Genomic DNA, 23,342 nt, shown 5'->3' with positions numbered 1-23,342 from the left:
GGGGTAGGACCCGGGTCCCCAAATACTTTTTAGGACAATACCATGCAAATTAGCCTTTAAAATGAGCACTTTTGATTTCAAACATTCGAGTCCCATAGACGTCAATGGGGTTCTAACGTTCGTGCGAACTTTCGGTCCGTTCGCAGGTTCTGGTGCGAACCGAACCGGGGGGTGTTCGGCTCATCCCTACTTGGAAACTACACACTGCATATAGGCCCCAAAGCTCTGGAAAAGTTGAACGGATGAACCGCACGCTCAAGTCACAACTGGCCAAGCTCTGTCAGGAAACCCAAATGAAATGGACCTTGATGTTGCCCATTGCTTTACTGAGAATTCTGAGTACCCCAACAAAGAGGTCAAATCTGTCCCCTTTAAGGTACTGTATGGTAGGCCCCCACCCATCATTAGAAGGATAAGAGGAGACTTGCATCAGATAGGAGGGGTAGTTAACCGTGAACTGATACAGAGACTTGGGGAGAGTAAGCAAGACATAGGGAAATGGGTTCAAGAGAAACTTCCCGTAAGCTTGTCCCCAGTACACCCCTTCAAACCAGGAGACACAGTGTGGATAAAGGAGTGGTACTTAACCCCACTAGGGCCAAAATGGAGGGGTCCTTACACTGTTCTGCTATCTACCCCAACAGCCATTAAGGTAGCTGAGGTGACACCCTGGATACACCACTCCAGGGTAAAATGAGCTGCTGACCTCACAGACTCCAGGCACAGTACAGTAGATCCCCAAGATCCTTTGAGACTGAGATTGACCAGAGAAATCAGAAGGAAGAACTCCAGCCCTGTGTTCAGCACACTCCTGGAAGCTGCTGAATTTACGCACGGCAGAAGATAGACAGACTGCAGCCCTGCGGCCAACACACTCCTGGAAGCTGCTGGCTCAATGCACGGTGGAAGATAAAGGATATCTACTAAGCTCTGCTCCAACCACACCCCGGACGCTGGTTGGTCTACGCAAAGCTGAAGCCTGAGGATATTCATCGGTGTAATGTTTACTAAAATCTTTATAACGAGACTGTTGAAAGCCATAGCAGTGATACTGGCCGAGCTAAAAAAGGGGGAGGGTAATTCATGTGACCCTTGTATAAAGACCATAAGAGTAGGATCCATAGCTACCAAGATGTTACTGTGGCACTCTCATTATCAATGCAAGGGTACAGAGACTGGTACCTGCATACATAATGGGACTACCTATTCAATGTGCTCCGTGGAAAATCAGATAACCTGTTATCACCCTACTTATGCTCCCTATAAAACCTGGCTAACCATTCAGAGCTTTAGCTCCACTGATGAGCTGGTAAACCATACCCTGATCACCAACTCAAGTATTGCAGAGACAAGTTTTCATTATTTTATGATTCTCCCTATAATGTATGGAGTGCTAATATTTTTACTCTTTTTGCATTCTTATTGTTACCATGGGCCAAGGGTCACTATCCCAGTGTTTTATAAGTTAATGAGAGACCCGGCTGGAGCCGACAATGGGGAATAATCTCGGTAGAAGAATGTTTTGTGCCTGCTAGTGAGGTCACCATAGAAAAGAAAAAAACAAAACTGTATGTATCTAGTGATGCTTAATCTCGCTCATATTAATCGCTATGATTATGATCAAAGGGGGGAATGAAGTAGGAATGGGAGTCAGTTTATATGGCCATAGTTATGTGTGTAGTAAGACTGATTTAGAATTTCAGCTAAGAATCATATTTCTTGTATTTCATGTTGAAGCTACTTGTGACTTCCCCATCACAGGAATCTGCTACATTCCTCTTTCTGTGCAAAAAGCTTGCTTGCTGACATCATTTAAGACAGATGAAGGAACCGCAAGAGCATACTGCAGAGAAACGAGTTTTGTATAAAGCTAAAAATATATATGGTTTGCAGAACTTGTCTGGGTTAGGATGCATAGGTTGATTTTTAAAAGGTTAGAATGTCTGGTATAACAGAAGTGTACCGCCTGTTCACTTGTGACGCAATATGCTGAAAATTATATCTACACTGTATTCACTGTATCTGACACTCTTGACATGTAGACATTAGTCGGGTCAGGAGTGTCCATTCTTTTCTGGCCAGAAATATGGAATAAATCTCCCATACCAGAGTTCTATGTCCAATAATGTCATTACCGATATTCTGCTACTTTAATACAAGCCTTCTCCGTCTCACTGATAGGGACTACAAGGATTACACCGGGACTACACCGTATGACGTCAGTCTAATGAGGATGTTTTTTTACTCGGGATGTATGATTTTGGCAAACGGGCTCAATAAATCTTTATATGAGCATCTTGCTGTACCCAAAGGTCTACCGCCTGCTCCTGTTCTCCATTCCACAAGATAAATAAAACCAGTACTTACTGGGAATTAATGAATTGTTCTGTCTGCTCTTCTAATAATGAATGCCGGAGATCCGGGACCTCAGGTGAGTTCTGAACAATCGGTGATCTTTACCTGAACAAACTAATAGTCACAGTACAGGCCGGCCTCACAGTACATCTCATCCTCATTGAACTGTTTATCTGCGTTTGTCAACATCAATGTCACGCCACACGCCGATGTTTGTCTTTAACCCGTAATGTGGCCTGTACATAACAGAATGCATCTAAAAACCCAAGAGAATACGGGGCATTACATTAACAAAAGGTTATAAGCCCTGTCACTTGGGGGTCCCAGAACCATGGCACCTGGACACTTGGGGGTCCCAGAACAATGACACCCGGACACTTGGGGGTCCCAGAACAATGACACACGGACACTTGGGGGTCCCAGAACAATGACACACGGACACTTGGGGGTCCCAGAACAATGACACACGGACACTTGGGGGTCCCAGAACAATGACACCCAGACACTTGGGGGTCCCAGAACCATGGCACCCGGACACTTGGGGGTCCCAGAACAATGACACCCTGACACTTGGGGGTCCCAGAACCATGGCACCCGGACACTTGGGGGTCCCAGAACAATGACACACGGACACTTGGGGGTCCCAGAACAATGACACCCAGACACTTGGGGGTCCCAGAACCATGGCACCCGGACACTTGGGGGTCCCAGAACAATGACACACGGACACTTGGGGGTCCCAGAACAATGACACACGGACACTTGGGGGTCCCAGAACAATGACACCCGGATACTTGGGGGTCCCAGAACCATAGCACCCGGACACTTGGGGGTCCCAGAACAATGACACATGCGGACACTTGGGTGTCCCAGAACAATGACACATGCGGATACTTGGGGGTCCCAGAACAATGACACATGCGGACACTTGGGTGTCCCAGAACAATGACACCCGGGCACTTGGGGGTCCCAGAACAATGACACCCGGGGTCCCAGAACAATGACACCCGGACACTTGGGGGTTCCAGAACAATGACACCCGGACACTTGGGGGTCCCAGAACAATGACACCCAGAAACTCAGGAATATTGGTATTGGATTATGGTCATTGGTATTCTATAGATATGTAGCGCTGGTAGATTTTCAATTTACCGCATGTTAGGTAAATTTAGTAAATTGTGCGAAGCCCTGTCACTTGGGGGTCCCAGAACAATGACACTTGGGGGTCCCAGAACAATGACACCCGTACACTTGGGGGTCCCAGAACAATGACACCCGGACACTTGGGGGTCCCAAAACAATGACACCCGGATACTTGGGGGTCCCAGAACCATAGCACCCGGCCACTTGGGGGTCCCAGAACAATGACACCCAGGGGTCCCAGAACAATGACACCCAGACACTTGGGGGTCCCAGAACAATGACACATGCGGACACTTGGGGGTCCCAGAACAATGACACCCAGACACTTGGGGGTCCCAGAACAATGACACATGCGGACACTTGGGGGTCCCAGAACAATGACACCTGGGCACTTGGGGGTCCCAGAAGAATGACACCCAGAAACTCAGGAATATTGGTATTGGATTATGGTCATTGGTATTCTATAGATATGTAGCGCTGGTAGATTTTCAATTTACCGCATGTTAGGTAAATTTAGTAAATTGTGCGAAGCCCTGTCACTTGGGGGTCCCAGAACAATGACACATGCGGACACTTGGGTGTCCCAGAACAATGACACCCGGGCACTTGGGGGTCCCAGAACAATGACACCCGGGGTCCCAGAACAATGACACCCGGACACTTGGGGGTCCCAGAACAATGACACCCGGACACTTGGGGGTCCCAGAACAATGACACCCAGAAACTCAGGAATATTGGTATTGGATTATGGTCATTGGTATTCTATAGATATGTAGCGCTGGTAGATTTTCAATTTACCGCATGTTAGGTAAATTTAGTAAATTGTGCGAAGCCCTGTCACTTGGGGGTCCCAGAACAATGACACTTGGGGGTCCCAGAACAATGACACCCGTACACTTGGGGGTCCCAGAACAATGACACCCGGACACTTGGGGGTCCCAAAACAATGACACCCGGATACTTGGGGGTCCCAGAACCATAGCACCCGGCCACTTGGGGGTCCCAGAACAATGACACCCAGGGGTCCCAGAACAATGACACCCAGACACTTGGGGGTCCCAGAACAATGACACATGCGGACACTTGGGGGTCCCAGAACAATGACACCCAGACACTTGGGGGTCCCAGAACAATGACACATGCGGACACTTGGGGGTCCCAGAACAATGACACCTGGGCACTTGGGGGTCCCAGAAGAATGACACCCGGGGGTCCCAGAACAATGACACCCGGACACTTGGGGGTCCCAGAACAATGACACCCGGGGGGTCCCAGAACAATAACACGCGGACACTTGGGGGTCCCAGAACAATGACAAATGGAAACTCAGGAATATTGGTATTGGATTATGGTCATTGGTATTCTATAGATATGTAGCAGTGGTAGATTTTCAATCTACCGCATGTTAGGTAAATTTAGTAAATTGTGTGTTAGGAAGGTTAAAGTTTGCCTCTGTTTCAGCTTGGCTGACGTTGTGTATGTTTCCGTGCTGACCGGTGGGTGTCGCTGTTATCACTGGTTAGTGTTGGAAAGGCAACGTGTTGAAGCGTATGGATGCTCCTCTGTCCCGGAGGCACGCTCGGTGGAGGTGGTCCTCCGAGTTGCATTCTGGGTGAGGGTATTTATGGGACAGACGCCATATTTTGGGGTTCATTTTTACAGCCACCTGCTGGCCCTCCTGGCCGACAGGTATGCGTTAAGGAGCTACCTCGTGGTCCTCTGTTTGGGAGGCCCACGATGCTGCGGCGCAGGGGTGGGTCCAGAGGCTTGTCTGGGGCTTACCACCGTGGCTGAGAAATGGTCCTGAGCTGTCAGTCCTGTGTGACGAAGCTGGACAACCGAGGAGATCCCAGGGGAGGACCCGTCTTGGAGAGATCACGCAGTGTGCTGGTCTATAGAGGGGCCTGGTGACTCGGTTGGAGGACGTATCCAAAAGTAACTATACAGCATAGTGTTACCGGCTCGGCTTAAAGGTTCAAGCACTGTGACTGACATTTCACTACAGAAAACCCTATACATCCCGTGGCAGAGGATCGTACGGATTTTATTCCCAAACAAGTCTGTGGCAGAGACTTTTGATTCGTGCTGCGTGCTGGCTGCTAGACTGGTGAGAGAGGCCTATCCAGATGAGCAAGGAGTGTGTCCCACGAGGGGAGCGCATTTCAAATAGTATATGAATTCTACCAGGACATTTTGTCAAGAGAACCCTACCAGAGAATATTTGAGTTTCTTCTGCGAGTTTCCTTTCTACCTCTTTCCTGCTACTTCCTAAGTCGTTTGTTTTAATAAAGCATTGAAAACGTACTCCAGTGTTGGTGCGTGTATCGTCCAGAGGTAAACTCAACAGAACCCCTAGACCCGGTGCCGGTGAAACAGAGGGAAGCAGAGTGAAGGTAACAGACTCGCTTAAACCAGCAGCTCCACCGTGAGTTATTGCTACAGATATATTGATGCAGAAAACAGAAACACAGAAGCATTTAAAGGATACATTTCCAGTTTATTGAGACGTCAGTCTTTGTACAAGGGTCTCCTCCATGGCGGTGGAATGAACGGTTGGAGTGCCTCAGCTGCTCTCGCAGAAGAAGGTGTTGCAGGCCACGGTCAAAGAGGCCACCAAGATGACAAACTCCTGAAAGTCCACCTCCCCATCTCTGTTCTCATCCAGCTCCTTCAGGATCCTGTCCACGGAGGTGGCGTCTTTTTGCTCCTAGAGAAGGAAGACTTAGATTTAATTAACCATCGTTTTCCCATCTTTCCCCGGTTCCTGCCTACATTACACCGAGATTCCATTCTAGAAGAGTATCCCACAGGAAATAAAAAAGTGTATTTAGTTTGGAAATTTGAGGCTTTCGTAGTAATAATTCTACACGTCTGTTTTTTCATCTTTGTAGTTTGTGTATCAAGATTATGAGGTCCTCTTTAGAATTAGTCAACGCTATGCAACCCTCAATATATTTTTTAGATAATGATTTTTGAATGTCAGGTATCAGCAAAAAGACTTTTCAGAGGGTTCCCCAATCACCAATTTGGCTGTTGATTGTGTGTGACTTGCTTTAGAAAGTAACTACATGCAGTATCTGGAGTAGAGTTAAAAGATATTACTTTTTATTTATATATTCTGGAGTCCTTGTCCCTTTAGAGCCGGTTCACACAGGGGGGCTTCAAAGTCACCCGACTCTGAAACCGCCCCGTACAGCCCGACCTGCAAAACTACTTCTGTATAGAAGTCAATGCAAGCCACTCTGAAGTTGCCCCAAAGTAGTACAGGAACCTTTGAGTTGAGTTTGACTTGAGTCGCTCCTATTAGAACGGTTCCATTGTAGAGAATGGAGCGCGACTTGTCAGGCCGCTAAGTCACCAGACAGGTCACCCCTGTGTGAACAATGGCTTTCTTCTTGTCACTCTTCCATAAAGGGCAGATTTGTGGAGAACACGACTAATAGTTGTCCTGTGGACAGATTCTCCCACCTGAGCTGTGGATCTCTGCAGCTCCTCCAGAGTTATCATGGACCTCTTGGCTCTTCTCTGATGAATGTTCTCCTTGCCCGGCCGGTCAGTTTAGGTGGACGGCCATGTCTTCATGAGATGTTCAAAGCTTGGGATATTCCTTTATAACCAAACCCTGCTTTATACTTCTCCACAACTTTATCCCTGACCTGTCTGGTGTGTTCCTTGGCCTTCATGATGCTGTTTGTTCACTAAGGTTCTCTAAGAAATCTCTGAGGGCTTCACAGAACAGCTGTATTTATACTGAGATTAAATGACACACAGGTGGACTCTATTTACTAATTAGGTGACTTCTGAAGGCAATTGGTTCCACTAGATTTTAGTTAGGGGTATCAGAGTAAAGGGGGCTGAATACAAATGCCCCTCCCCCACACTTTTCACATATTTATTTATATTATTTATCATTTTCCTTCCACTTCACAATTATTACCTCTGATGTATGATGATGATGAGGATCAGATTAGGTCCCCCTTGCTAGTATCGGGTTGGACCCCCTTTTCCCTTCATTCTTGGTGGCATAGATACAACAAGGTGTTGGAAACATTCCTCAGAGGTTTTCCTCCATAGTGACCTGATAACATCACACAGTTCCTGCAGATATGTCGGCTACACATCCATGATGCCAATCTCTTGTTCCACCACATCCCAAAGGTTTTCTATTGGATGTGATGTGATGAGTGTGGAGGACATTGGAGTACAGTGACCTCATTATCCAGTGGTGAGATGATTGGAGCTTTGTGACATGGTGCATTATCCTGCTGGAAGGAGCCATCAGAAGATGGGGACACTGTAGTCATAAAGGGATGAACATGGTCAGCAACAATACTCAGGTACACCATCCCCCACACCATTACACCCCCACCACCAGCCTGAACTGGTGATATCCCATCCCCCACACCATTACACCTCCACCACCAGCCTGAACCGGTGATATCCCATCCCCCACACCATTACACCTCCACCACCAGCCTGAACTGGTGATATCCCATCCCCCACACCATTACACCCCACCACCAGCCTGAACCAGTGATACCCCATCCCCCACACCATTACACCCCCACCACCAGCCTGAACCAGTGATACCCCATCCCCCACACCATTACACCCCCACCACCAGCCTGAACCGGTGATATCCCATCCCCCACACCATTACACCCCCACCACCAGCCTGAACCGGTGATATCCCATCCCCCACACCATTACACCCCCACCACCAGCCTGAACCGGTGATACCCCATCCCCCACACAATTACACCCCCACCACCAGCCTGAACCGGTGATACCCCATCCCCCACACAATTACACCCCCACCACCAGCCTGAACCGGTGATACCCCATTCCCCACACCATTACACCCCCACCACCAGCCTGAACCGGTGATACCCCATTCCCCACACTATTACACCCCCACCACCAGCCTGAACCGGTGATATCCCATCCCCCACACCATTACACCCCCACCACCAGCTGAACCGGTGATACCCCATCCCCCACACCATTACATCCCCACCACCAGCATGAACGGGTGGTACCCCATCCCCCACACCATTACACCCCCCACCACCAGCCTGAACCGGTGATACCCCATCCCCCACACCATTACACCCCCACCACCAGCCTGAACCGGTGATATCCCATCCCCCACACCATTACACCCCCACCACCAGCCTGAACCGGTGATACCCCATCCCCCACACCATTACACCCCCACCACCAACCTGAACTGGTGATATCCCATCCCCCACACCATTACACCCCCACCACCAGCCTGAACCGGTGATACCCCATCCCCCACACCATTACACCCTCACCACCAGCCTGAACCGGTGATATCCCATCCCCCATACCATTACACCCCCACCACCAGCCTGAACCGGTGATACCCCATCCCCCACACCATTACACCCTCACCACCAGCCTGAACCGGTGATATCCCATCCCCCATACCATTACACCCCCACCACCAGCCTGAACCGGTGATATCCCATCCCCCACACCATTACACCCCCACCACCAGCCTGAACCGGTGATATCCCATCCCCCACACCATTACACCCCCACCACCAGCCTGAACCGGTGATACCCCATCCCCCATACCATTACACCCCCACCACCAGCCTGAACTGGTGATATCCCATCCCCCACACCATTACACCCCCACCACCAGCCTGAACCGGTGATATCCCATCCCCCACACCATTACACCCCCACCACCAGCCTGAACCGGTGATATCCCATCCCCCACACCATTACACCCCCACCACCAACCTGAACCGGTGATATCCCATCCCCCACACCATTACACCCCCACCACCAGCCTGAACCGGTGATATCCCATCCCACACACCATTACACCCCCACCACCAGCCTGAACCGGGGATATCCCATCCCCCACACCATTACACCCCCACCACCAGCCTGAACCGGTGATATCCCATCCCCCACACCATTACACCCCCACCACCAGCCTGAACCGGTGATACCCCATCCCCCACACCATTACATCCCCACCACCAGCCTGAACCGGTGATATCCCATCCCCCACACCATTACACCCCACCACCAGCCTGAACCGGTGATACCCCATCCCCCACACCATTACATCCCCACCACCAACCTGAACCGGTGATACCCCATCCCCCACACCATTACACCCCACCACCAGCCTGAACCGGTGATATCCCATCCCCCACACCATTACACCCCCACCACCAGCCTGAACCGGTGATATCCCATCCCCCACACCATTACACCTCCACCACCAGCCTGAACCGGTGATATCCCATCCCCCACACCATTACACCCCCACCACCAGCCTGAACCGGTGATACCCCATCCCCCACACCATTACACCCCCACCACCAGCCTGAACCAGTGATATCCCATCCCCCACACCATTACACCCCACCACCAGCCTGAACCGGTGATATCCCATCCCCCACACCATTACACCCCCACCACCAGCCTGAACCAGTGATATCCCATCCCCCACACCATTACACCCCCACCACCAGCCTGAACCGGTGATATCCCATCCCCCACACCATTACACCCCCACCACCAGCCTGAACCGGTGATATCCCATCCCCCACACCATTACACCCCCACCACCAGCCTGAACCGGTGATATCCCATCCCCCACACCATTACACCCCCACCACCAGCCTGAACCAGTGATACCCCATCCCCCACACCATTACACCCCACCACCAGCCTGAACCGGTGATACCCCATCCCCCACACCATTACACCCCCACCACCACCAGCCTGAACCGGTGATACCCCATCCCCCACACCATTACACCCCCACCACCAGCCTGAACCGGTGATACCCCATCCCCCACACTATTACACCCCCACCACCAGCCTGAACCGGTGATACCCCATCCCCCACACCATTACACCCCCACCACCAACCTGAACTGGTGATATCCCATCCCCCACACCATTACACCCCCACCACCAGCCTGAACCGGTGATATCCCATCCCCCATACTATTACTCCCCTACCAACAGCCTGAACTGGTGATATCCCATCCCCCACACCATTACACCCCCACCACCAGCCTGAACCGGTGATATCCCATCCCCCACACCATTACACCCCACCACCAGCCTGAACCGGTGATATCCCATCCCCCACACCATTACACCCCCACCACCAGCCTGAACCGGTGATATCCCATCCCCCACACCATTACACCCCCACCACCAGCCTGAACCGGTGATACCCCATCCCCCACACCATTACACCCCCACCACCAACCTGAACTGGTGATATCCCATCCCCCACACCATTACATCCCCACCACCAGCCTGAACCGGTGATATCCCATCCCCCACACCATTACACCCTCACCACCAGCCTGAACCGGTGATATCCCATCCCCCACACCATTACACCCCCACCACGAGCCTGAACCAGTGATATCCCATCCCCCACACCATTACACCCCCACCACCAGCCTGAACCGGTGATACCCCTTCCCCCACACCATTACACCCCCACCACCAGCCTGAACCAGTGATATCCCATCCCCCACACCATTACACCCCCACCACCAGCCTGAACCGGTGATATCCCATCCCCCACACCATTACACCCCCACCACCAGCCTGAACCGGTGATATCCCATCCCCCACACCATTACACCCCCACCACCAGCCTGAACCAGTGATACCCCATCCCCCACACCATTACACCCCCACCACCATCCTGAACCGGTGATACAAGGCAGGATGGATCCATTGGCCAAATTCTGACCCCACCATCTGAATGTTGCAGATGAAATCCAGACTCATCAGACCAGCCAACGTTTTTCCAATCTTCTATTGTCCAATTTTGGTGATCCTGTGCCAATTGTAGCCTCAGTTTCCTGTTCTTAGCTGATGGGAGTGGTGCCCGGTGTGGTCTTTTGCTGCTGTAGCCCATCTGCTTCAAGGTTGGATGTGTTGTGCGGTCAGAGGTGGTATTCTGCATACCTTTGTTGGTTATTTGAGTCACTCTTGCCTTTCTATCATCTGGAACCAGTCTGCCCATTCTCCTCTGACATCAACAAGGCATTTTCCTCCACACAACTGCCGCTCACTGGATATTTTCTCTTTTTCCCACTATTCTCTGTAATCCCAGAGAGATGGTTGTGTGTGAAAACCCCAGAAATACTCAGACCAGCCCGTCTGCCACCAACAACCATGCCACGATCAAAGTCACCGAGATCCCCTTTCTTCCCTATTCTGAAGTTTAGTTTGAGCCTCAGCAAGTCGTCTTCACCACTTCTAGATACCTAAATGCTTTGAGTTGCTGCCATGTGATTGGCTGATTAGCAATATTTGCTGACATGCAATTGAACAGGTGTACCTAATAAAGTGGTATATATATATATATACAGTATATAGTACATTCACACCAGTCACTGCCCTCAAGGATCTTACAGTCTAAGGTCCCTAACTCATATTAATACATACATTGGGGCTAATTAACCTCCCAGCGTGTCTTTGCAGTATGGGAGGAAACCCACACAGGCACAGGGAGAACATGCAAACTCCAGGCAGGTAGTGCCCCCTGGTTGGGATTTGAAGTGATGACCCCGAGTGCTGCCAGGTAGAAGTGCTAACCACTTATCAACATTGGAAAAGACTAAGAAATCGCAAAAAATGGACTTTGTAGGCACACACGTAGGATACAAAATATTAGAATATTTAATTGGATAAAGTTATAAAAGGTAAAATGTAGAAAACATAAAAAGAACAGACATCATACTAATGATGACATAGAATACATGACCCCGGGGACTCCAATAACACCTCCAAATATTATAATCTAATCCAGTGGGATGAGAAATAAGATCCGGTATAACCAGTAGCGGCATCCAAGAGGAATAAAGTGCATGGAGTAGTTGAGTCGCAGTGTGAGGTCACAGGAGGATTTTCCCCTCTACATGTTTCACACAATTGTGCTTCTTCAGGAGATTACAGATCTGATAAACATGAAAAAAACATCAAATAAGTATATATATATATATAACATACTATCCAGTACATAAAGCAATATAAACAATGAAATGGTAATTTCAATGGGATCTAGCAGGATGGAGCCCAAGTCCGGTGACCACCGGGGGAGGGGGGACAAAAAGCAACAATCCTCCCATGGGGACGCAGCCACACATTACACAAACTAATAAATTAACCACTTCAGCCCCGGACCATTTGGCTGGCCAAAGACCAGAGCACTTTTTTGCGATTCGGTGCTGCGTCAATTAAACTGACAATGGCGCGGTCGTGTGCGGCGTGACTCCCAAACAAAATCGACGTCCTCTTTTTTTCCCCACAAATAGATCTTTCTTTTGGAGGTATTTGATCGCCTCTGCGGTTTTTAAGTTTTTTGGGTTATAAAATAAAAATAGAGCGACAATTTTTTTCCCCTCAGTTTAGGCCGATACGTATTCTTCTACATACTTTTGTTTAAAAAATCACAATAAGCGTTTATTGATTGGTTTGTGCAAAAGTTATAGCGTCTACAAAATAGGGGATAGATTTATGGCATTTTTATTAATAATTTTTTTTGGCGGCGATCAGCGATTTTTATCATGACTGCGACATTATGGCGGACACATCGGACACTTTTGGCGCTATTTTGGGACCATTCACATTTATACAGCGATCAGTGCTATAAAAATGCTATAAAAATGCATTGATTACTGTGTAAATGTGACTGGCAGTGAAGGGGTTAACCAGGAGGGGGCGCTAAAGGGGTTAAGTGTGTCCTAGGGGTGTGTTCTAACTGTGGGGGGAGGGGCTATGTGTGACACGACCAGAGGCGGCTCTAGGCTTGGTGAGGCTTTAGACAAAACTTAGACATGAGGCCTCACTTACACCCGTAATGAGAAAAATAATTATATTAAAATTAACAATATAAATTCCATACACTGGGTATAGAAAAGAATCCCCTCCCCCTCTTTAAAATAATCCCATTTTGTTGCTTTGCAGCCTGAAATTAAGACAGACACTGTTTTTGTTTTAGCTGGATTTACTAGAGCAACTTATAACATCAAATGGAAAGATATATAACACCAACATGTCAGAAAAAAATTGGCGCCTGTGTGAAAGAGATTGGACTGTCGCTGCAGAGGACACTGGGCCGTGGGATGCATAAAACAACTGAAACAGGCGGCATACCACGCTGGCACCGACCACAAGCCCCTCCCACTTCTTCCCACCCATGAACCTCCCTGCCACTTTATTACCCTTTTATTGAGTCCCACAAACCCTCAAGACAAACCTGCCGACTTATCTCCCCTCCCGTAGCCGGCATCCCTTCCAACGGGATCTCTGAGGCTCAGCAATTCTCTCCCTTTCCACCAGTGCTTGTAAGCAGCGGCTGGACCGGATTTATAGATGTTCTGCCTCCACCTATAGATGCCACACCCCCACATATAGATGCTCTGCCTCCACCTATAGATGCCCTGCCACCACCTATAGATGCCCCGCCTCCACCTATAGATGCCCCACCTCCACCTATAGATGCTCCGCCTCCACATATAGATGCTCCGCCTCCACCTCTAGATACCCCGCCTCCACCTATAGATGCCCTGCCTCCACCTATAGATGTTCCGCCTCCACCTATAGCTTATCCGCCTCCACCTATAGCTTATCCACCTCCACCTATAGATGCTCTGCCCCCACCTATAGATGCCCCGCCTCCACCTATAGATACTCCGCCTCCACCTATTTATTCCCCGCTTCCACCTATAGATGTCCCGCCTTCACCTATAGATGCTCCGCCTCCACCTATAGGTTATCCACCTCCACCTATAGATTCTCCACCTCCACCTATAGATGCAGCGCCTCCACCTATAGATGCTCCGCCTCCACCTATAGATGCTCTGCCTCCACCTCTAGATACCCCGCCTCCACCTATAGATGCCCTGCCTCCACCTATAGATGTTCCGCCTCCACCTATAGCTTATCCGCCTCCACCTATAGCTTATCCACCTCCACCTATAGATGCTCTGCCCCCACCTATAGATGTTCCGCCTCCACCTATAGATACTCCGCCTCCACCTATTTATGCCCCGCTTCCACCTATAGATGTCCCGCCTTCACCTATAGATTCTCCACCTCCACCTATAGATGCAGCGCCTCCACCTATAGATGCTCCTTCTCCACCTATAGATGCTCCGCCTCCACCTATAGATGCTCCACCTCCACCTATAGATGCCCCGCCCCCACCTATAGATGCTCCGCCTCCAGCACCACAGAACCATGGAGGAGAGGGTAGGAATGTTGGAAAGTGGTCGGGGAGATGGCGGCAGTGCCAGAGTGCCAGAGCTTACATGAAGGGAGCACCAAGGGAGCACTGGAGAGCACTGAGGAGACACAGAGGAAGCGCCGGGGTTTGGGATTTTACCACCTCCACTATCCTGGCACCCTAAGTGGCTGCCTTATTCTGATGCCAGCCCTGGGCACATGTGCGGAGGAAGCGATGCAGCCCTATGCAGGGAACGGGGCCGTCTTTATTATTGATTGGACCTGGGAAAACATTTTCTTCATCTGACTCTATTTTCTGAACATACAGTACAGATTGTTTTGGAGACTAAACCCCATTATGTCCAACTGCTGAGAATTTGGGGGCCTCAACTACAGCCCCCCGACACACCAAAGGGTTGTACATATTATATAGTGCTAAATGTACTACAGGATATGATCAGAGACTGCGGACATAGTACAGGAGATGATCAGAGACTGCGGACATAGTACAAGAGATGATCAGAGACTGCAGACATAGTACAAGAGATGATCAGAGACTGCAGACATAGTACAAGAGATGATCAGAGACTGCAGACATAGTACAAGAGATGATCAGAGACTGCAGACATAGTACAAGAGATGATCAGAGACTGCAGACATAGTACAGTAGATGATCAGAGACTGCGGACATAGTACAGGAGATGGTCAGAGACTGCAGACATAATACAGGAGACGATCAGAGACTGCAGACATAATACAGGAGATGATCAGAGACTGCAGACATAATACAGGAGATGATCAGAGACTGCAGACATAATACAGGAGATGATCAGAGACTGCAGACATAATACAGGAGATGATCAGAGACTGCAGACATAGTACAGGAGATGATCAGAGACTGCAGACATAGTACAGGAGATGATCAGAGACTGCAGACATAATACAGGAGATGATCAGAGACTGCAGACATAATACAGGAGATGATCAGAGACTGCAGACATAATACAGGAGATGATCAGAGACTGCAGACATAATACAGGAGATGATCAGAGACTGCAGACATAATACAGGAGATGATCAGAGACTGCAGACATAATACAGGAGATGATCAGAGACTGCAGACATAGTACAGGAGATGATCAGAGACTGCAAACATGATACAGGAGATGATCAGAGACTGCAGACATAATACAGGAGATGGTCAGAGACTGCAGACATAGTACAGGAGATGATCAGAGACTGCAGACATAATACAGGAGATGATCAGAGACTGCAGACATAGTACAGGAGATGATCAGAGACTGCAGACATAGTACAGGAGATGATCAGAGACTGCAGCATAGTACAGGAGATGATCAGAGACTGCAGACATAGTACAGGAGATGATCAGAGACTGCAGACATAATACAGGAGATGATCAGAGACTGCAGACATAGTACAGGAGATGATCAGAGACTGCAGACATAGTACAGGAGATGATCAGAGACTGCAGACATAGTACAGGAGATGATCAGAGACTGCAGACATAGTACAGGAGATGATCAGAGACTGCAGACATAGTACAGGAGATGATCAGAGACTGCAGACATAGTACAGGAGATGATCAGAGACTGCAGCATAGTACAGGAGATGATCAGAGACTGCAGACATAATACAGGAGATGATCAGAGACTGCAGACATAGTACAGGAGATGATCAGAGACTGCAGACATAGTACAGGAGATGATCAGAGACTGCAGACATAGTACAGGAGATGATCAGAGACTGCAGACATAGTACAGGAGATGATCAGAGACTGCAGACATAATAGAGGAGATGATCAGAGACTGCAGACATAGTACAGGAGATGATCAGAGACTGCAGACATAGTAAGGAGATGATCAGAGACGGCAGACATAGTACAGGAGATGATCAGTACTGCAGACATAATACAGGAGATGATCAGAGACTGCGGGCATAGTACAGGAGATGATCAGAGACTGCAGACATAGTACAGGAGATGATCAGAGACTGCAGACATAGTAAGGAGATGATCAGAGACGGCAGACATAGTACAGGAGATGATCAGAGACTGCAGACATAGTACAGGAGATGATCAGAGACGGCAGACATAGTACAGGAGATGATCAGAGACTGCAGACATAATACAGGAGATGATCAGAGACTGCAGACATGATACAAGAGACGGTCAGAGACTGCAGACATAGTACAGGAGATGATCAGAGACTGCAGACATAGTACAGAAGATGATCAGAGACTGCAGACATAATACAGGAGATGATCAGAGACTGCAGACATAGTACAGGAGATGATCAGAGACTGCAGACATAGTAAGGAGATGATCAGAGACGGCAGACATAATACAGGAGATGATCAGAGACTGCAGACATAATACAGGAGATGGTCAGAGACTGCAGACATAGTACAGGAGATGATCAGAGACGGCAGACATAGTACAGGAGATGATCAGAGACTGCAGACATAATACAGGAGATGATCAGAGACTGCAGACATGATACAGGAGATGATCAGTGACTGCAGACATTATACAGGAGATGATCAGAGACTGCAGACATGATACAAAAGATGGTCAGAGACTGGCTGCTTTTAATGGGCACAGTGGCTACTTTTGATGGGCACAGTGGCTGCGTTTGATGGGCACAGTGGCAGCATTTGATGGGCACAGTGGCAGCGTTTGATGGGCACAGTGGCAGGGTTTGATGGGCACAGTGGTTGCATTTGATGGGCACAGTGGCTGCATTTGATGGCACAGTGGCTGCGTTTGATGAGCACAGTGGCAGCGTTTGATGAGCACAGTAACAGCGTTTGATGGCACAGTGGCTGCATTTGATGGCACAGTGGTTGCGTTTGATGGCACAGTGGTTGCATTTGAAGGCACAGTTGCTGCGTTTGATGGGCACAGTGGCTGCGTTTGATGGGCACAGTGGCAGCGTTTGATGCGCACAGTGGCAGGGTTTGATGGGCACAGTGGCTGCATTTGATGGGCACAGTGGCAGCATTTGATGGCACAGTGGCTGCGTTTGTTGGGCACAGTGGCTGCATTTGATGGGCACATTGGCTGCATTTGATGGGAACAGTGGCTGTGTTTAATGGGCACAGTGGCTGCGTTTGATGGGCACAGTGGCAGTGTTTGATGGCACAGTGGCTGCATTTGATGGCACAGTGGTTGCATTTGATGGCACAGTGGTTGCGTTTGAAGGCACAGTCGCTGCGTTTGATGGGCACAGGGGCTGCGTTTTATGGGCACAGTGGCTGCGTTTGATGGGCACAGTGGCAGCGTTTGATGGGCACAGTGGCAGCGTTTGATGGGCATAGTGGCTGCATTTGATGGACACAGTGGCAGCGTTTGATGGGCACATTGGCTGCGTTTGATGGGAACAGTGGCTGTGTTTAATGGGCACAGTGGCTGCGTTTGATGGGCACAGTGGCAGCGTTTGATGGCACAGTGGCTGCGTTTGTTGGGCACAGTGGCTGCGTTTGATGGGCACATTGGCTGAGTTTGATGGGAACAGTGGCTGCATTTTATGGGCACAGTGGCTGCGTTTGATGGGCACAGTGGCAGCGTTTGATGGGCACAGTGGCAGCGTTTGATGGGCACAGTGGCTGCATTTGATGGGCACAGTGGCAGCGTTTGATGGCACAGTGGCTGCGTTTGTTGGGCACAGTGGCTGTGTTTGATGGGAACAGTGGCTGTGTTTGATGGGCACAGAGGCAGCGTTTGATGGGCACAGTGGCTGCATTTGATGGGCACAGTGGCTGCGTTTGATGGGCACATTGGCTGCGTTTGATGGGAACAGTGGCTGTGTTTGATGGGCACAGTGGCTGCATTTGATGGGCACAGTGGTTGCATTTTACGGCACAGTGGCTGCATTTGATGGGCACAGTGGCTGCGTTTGATGGGCACAGTGTCAGCATTTGATGGCACAGTGGCTGTGTTTAGGCACAGTGGCTGTGGTTGATGGGCACAGTGGCAGCTTTTGATGGGCACAGTGGCTGTGTTGGATGGGCACAGTGGCAGCTTTTGATGGGCACATTGTGCGTTTGATGGGCACAGTGGCACTGCTTTTGATGGGCACAGTGTGCATTTGATGGGCACAGTGGGCATTTAATGGGCAGTGGAAGCTTTTGATGGGCACAGTGGGCGTTTGATGGGCACAGTGGTAGCTTTTGATGGGAACAGTGGCTGCATTTGATGGGCACAGTGGCAGCGTTTGATGGCACAGTGGCTGCATTTTATGGCACAGTGGCTGTGTTTGGGCACAGTGGTTGATGGGCACAGTGGCAGCTTTTGATGGGCACATTGTGCGTTTGATGGGCACAGTGGCTGTGTTTGATGGGAACAGTGGCTGTGTTTGATGGGCACAGTGGCTGCATTTGATGCGCACAGTGGCTGCGTTTGATGGGCACAGTGACAACGTTTGATGGCACAGTGGCTGCGTTTTATGGCACAGTGGCTGTGGTTGATGGGCACAGTGGCTGTGGTTGATGGCACAGTGGTTGCGTTTGATGGCACAGTCGCTGCGTTTGATGGGCACAGGGGCTGCGTTTTATGGGCACAGTGGCTGCGTTTGATGGGCACAGTGGCAGCGTTTGATGGGCACAGTGGCTGCATTTGATGCGTACAGTGGCTGCGTTTGATGGGCACAGTGACAACGTTTGATGGCACAGTGGCTGCGTTTTATGGCACAGTGGCTGTGGTTGATGGGCACAGTGGCTGTGGTTGATGGCACAGTGGTTGCATTTGATGGCACAGTCGCTGCGTTTGCTGGGCACAGGGGCTGCGTTTTATGGGCACAGTGGCAGCGTTTGATGGGCACAGTGGCAGCGTTTGATGGGCACAGTGGCTGCATTTGATGGGCACAGTGGCAGCGTTTGATGGCACAGTGGCTGCGTTTGTTGGGCACAGTGGCTGCGTTTGATGGGCACATTGACTGCGTTTGATGGGAACAGTGGCTGTGTTTAATGGGCACAGTGGCTGCGTTTGATGGGCACAGTGGCAGCGTTTGATGGCACAGTGGCTGCGTTTGTTGGGCACAGTGGCTGCGTTTGATGGGCACATTGGCTGCGTTTGATGGGAACAGTGGCTGCGTTTTATGGGCACAGTGGCAGCGTTTGATGGGCACATTGGCAGCATTTTATGGGCACAGTGGCTGCATTTGATGGGCACAGTGGCAGCGTTTGATGGCACAGTGGCTGCGTTTGTTGGGCACATTGGCAGCATTTGATGGGCACAGTGGCTGCATTTGATGGGCACAGTGGCAGCGTTTGATGGCACAGTGGCAGCGTTTGATGGGCACATTGGCTGCGTTTGATGGGAACAGTGGCTGTGTTTGATGGGCACAGTGGCTGCATTTGATGGGCACAGTGGTTGCATTTTATGGCACAGTGGCTGCATTTGATGGGCACAGTGGCTGCGTTTGATGGGCACAGTGGCAGCATTTGATGGCACAGTGGCTGTGTTTAGGCACAGTGGCTGTGGTTGATGGGCACAGTGGCAGCTTTTGATGGGCACAGTGGCTGTGTTGGATGGGCACAGTGGCAGCTTTTGATGGGCACATTGTGCGTTTGATGGGCACAGTGGCACTGCTTTTGATGGGCACAGTGTGCGTTTGATGGGCACAGTGGGCATTTAATGGGCAGTGGCAGCTTTTGGTGGGCACAGTGGGCGTTTGATGGACACAATGGACATTTGATGGGCACAATGGCTGCTTTTGATGGGCACAGTGGGCGTTTGATGGGCACAGTGGCTGCTTTTAATAGGCACAACTTTGTCATCTACTTAGTTGACCAGCCTGGTGAAGTGCAGGGACTGGAGACTGGAGACACTCACAGCAAGGCACAGCAGCAGCAGCTCTCTCTCTTCAGACACGCTCCGGCTCCATCCGCTCTGCTCCCTCTCTTATCCACTCTGTCTGAAGAACATGGCAGAGGTGGGCGGAGCTTGCTTACTATCCGTGGAGGCGGCATGCAATGAATGCTGGGGCGGCCGTGGTCTCTCACTGACGTCACTGGTTGCTAGCTAGATGCTGGGCGGCCAGCGATTCTAGCGAGCCAAGTGAGCAACCAGTGCAGTCAGGTGCGGCGGCGGCGCCCTCTTCTGCAGGCACATTACAGCGCTGGGGTGCGGTGCACCCACCCAGGATCGGCCCTGAATACCAGACTCCTGCCGTACACCTATTATATATTCATTACTGAAAATACATAAGAACAAAACAAATCCACCACCGAGGCCAATAGTGAATGGAAAAGATTCACTTATGCCGTCCATACACGGTTCAAATTTCGTAAGAATTTTCTCTCGGAAATCGTATGAAAGAATTTTCGTATGAATTTCGCACCATTAGTGGGCTGCAACAACGGCCGATTTTCATGCGGCAATCAAATTTGAGGAATCGGACATGTTGGAAATTTTTAGAAAAACAAACAATTTTCTAGTCAATGATGGGAGAATCGTGCGAGAAATGTAATAAGAAAAGAAAATTTACAGAGAGAAAAGAAGATTCTCGGCCAAGAAAATTCTTTTCTGTAGCAACATGCGGTGAAATTGAAGGCATGGTCGGCCGAATTTTGAAAATCAATGGTGGCGCCATCGGATCACGAAAAAAATGAACTTTCTGATTTTGAAAAGAAAATTGGTTCAAAATTCGACCGTGTATGGCCTGCTTTACTTCCAGAATGGACCAATATATAGACGTTTTCCTGCAACCAGCCGTTCAAAGCACACAAGCTTACTTAAGGGATACAAAACAAATGTTAGAGATTATAGAGAATATCCCTAAAGAAGAAGGACCGTGGATCATGACTACTGCAGATGTTTCATCTTTATATACGATAATACTCCACCATCAAGAGTGCGAAGCTGCAAAATGGGGCCCGAGGACATATACCAAGCTCCCCTGTATGCAGAGAAAATTTTTCATGAAATGTCTTGATTTTGTCTAAAGAATAATTATTTCTGGTACAACAAAAAACGACTATCATCAACAGACTGGAGTAGCGATGGGAGGCAAATGTATTTGGGAATAGAAGCGTACATTAGACACTGGCGGGGGGACATAAGGTGAGGATCCTCAGCCAGTTGGAATCCAAATGGATATTTACACTAGAAACTTTCTCACCCAGAGGCCTTAATATTGAATTCCACCTCGACTGCTTCCTTAGTGATTTTTAAACATCTGAAAACATCCTTTCCTATTTCTTGCTATGGGTCCCTCAGTGTCCTATTCCATCCGCACCTTTAATATATATTTTATTGTCATTTTTAACTAACCTCCCCTTTCTCCCTTTTGTTCCCCTTTATACATCTACACATTCTCCATGTGTGTGTTTTTAGTATCCCGTACTTCCCCTTGCCGCTTTTACAGTGATTTTATATTATCATTGTCTCCTATTATTATTATTGTCATATTATGATCCTTTCATTTATCGTCAGCTCTCTATGCTTACGTCAGTACCGAGGTCTATTCCATCCGGTCGGTATTGACAGTTTTAATTAATAAATACATTTTTCTACATTTTTAATTCTTTGTTTTTCCCCTACGGGTACTCCTTTTTAATATTTATATTTGTGAGTCCTTGATCTTCAGCCCACGATGCTAGTTTCCCAGTATTTAACCCTTGTCATTGCTGACAGTCCTTTACCATATCTATGTCTTGGCCGCACCCTCATAACAATAGCATTCAGCTCACGGCCCTTAGCACTAACTACACCTTCGTTTACGGCTGTGCTATATATGAACTGATAACCAAGAAAATGGTCACGCTGCTATGGTATTATCTCATTGAGCCACAAGAAAATGGCCGCCCATTAGAAACAATGTTAAAAACTAAAGACATCATGTGTGCCTTTCCTTTATCCCCTGATGAAGTCACAAGGTTGTGACGTCACGCGTAGGGATGGGATAGGCACTCTATGCTGACCTATGTTTACGAGCTCGCCGCTCCTTGGAGACAAGCATTTTTGTTCTGCTATATTTGTGAGTACCTTCATGCTATTTTAATAAAACCAACTATTGTTAAACAATACTACACTATCCGGTACCCCTTCTTTTTATTTACTCCTCCCGCACTCACTGAGGTACCAAGATATTTAAAGAACGCATTCTGGTCCAGGAATACAAGGAGAGGCAGCCATTACCAGCACCTATTTCTATGCTGTTAGCTGGCACTATTTATTGCGGTGCGATTGCTGTGTGTATGGTACACACCGTATCACATTGTATACACGTTATTTTGCACTTTGCACAGGAAGTTTCATTTGTTGCAGAGTTTTGCACATATTTACACTTTAGTAAACAGATTCACAGTGTCATTTCTGCGTATGACGTTTGCACTTTATTATTATTATTATTATTCCAGATTGTGTATATATTATGTCATACTTTATGAAGATTCATTACCAGTAGGTTTGTTTACCTTTTTTGGTGCTCTCTACATCATCTTTGTTCTTTAGTTATTTATCAATTTTACTTATACTGCTACCTTTAGCAGCTCATGGGCATACTTTGCTGGAGCAGCGCAGCACCAACCCTCACCTCCATTTTCAATGTAAGGTTTTATATAAAGTAGAA

Source organism: Aquarana catesbeiana, linkage group LG13, assembly GCF_042186555.1.
Source record: "Aquarana catesbeiana isolate 2022-GZ linkage group LG13, ASM4218655v1, whole genome shotgun sequence".
In the NCBI taxonomy this organism is placed as follows: Eukaryota; Metazoa; Chordata; class Amphibia; order Anura; family Ranidae; genus Aquarana; species Aquarana catesbeiana.
Note: the sequence above shows the minus strand (reverse complement) of the source record.